This window comes from Galendromus occidentalis, unplaced genomic scaffold (genome assembly GCF_000255335.2).
Source record: "Galendromus occidentalis unplaced genomic scaffold, Mocc_1.1 scf7180000075756, whole genome shotgun sequence".
In the NCBI taxonomy this organism is placed as follows: Eukaryota; Metazoa; Arthropoda; class Arachnida; order Mesostigmata; family Phytoseiidae; genus Galendromus; species Galendromus occidentalis.
In genome coordinates, this window is record NW_003803746.1 from 181,748 (window position 1) to 182,773 (window position 1,026).

Sequence of the window (1,026 nt, forward strand, 5' to 3'; positions counted from 1 at the left end):
TTTCTTGGGCCGTTCCGAGGCTCGAAACTTTCAGCGACTTCGGGGTGCTCATGGCGATAACTTCGATCGAGTATGTCTGTCTCCATGCCTGCATGACATAGCTTGCAAAGATAGTCTCATCTAGGACTATCCAAGAACCCATGTGGCGAAACTACGACTGAATTTTCCCTGAGGCATTCTACCCTTCTTCCGGATTGGCATCAGATGCTCCGGTCGCGGATAGTGGGACAGGCCCGCATTTGGGAACGGGTTCAGTCCCCTGCGGAAAGGGATTTGAGCTTTTTTCACGTCAACACGGCAAGAGGGGGACTCTGACACGGAGGCAACAGCAGGACACGGGAATATTTCGTTTCCAGCTTCTCCCACTGCAGCTTTGTCCAATAACTCTATAAGTACAATATGTACATCAGTTCCATTTTCTTCCGTTTCTTCGGGAATGAATCTGATCTGAAGCTCGGGATAATCAATCCCTCTTCATCACCTGATACAAACGTCTACAATATTTCGCCGCTAACTCGCGAGAGAATATCGCGTAGGAGAGGTCTAATCTGGAATCTCTCAAATCATATTTTTACGCACAGTGCAGCATAGTACATCGGAAATATCCGAGAGCTTCTTGAGAGATTCTCCCCGCGATGATTCACAGGAGGCTCGCATTTCAAAATCGGATACATCCCACGAAGTCTATGTCCGAGAGTATAGGAGTGTATCCGAGAGTCCCGGTATCGACAGCTCCGGGGTTCGGGAACACAGATGATACCCGCATAAATTTTGGAGATTTCGTGAAGCGCGCGAGGTCCCGTGGAAGAGTACGACTGCGAGCTCCCCGTGACCCAAGAATCGACCCGAATGGATGAGTTTCGCTGCCGCAGCTAGAATTGCTTGTTTTCCAATAACGAACTCCGCACGGAGATCGGCGTCATCGGCATGTCATGTATGTCGATCGACGGGGTCATCTCCGAGGATTTCGGAAATCGGACCTCCGAGTTTTCTATTGTAGCGTCAGGACTATCCCCAAGATCCTCT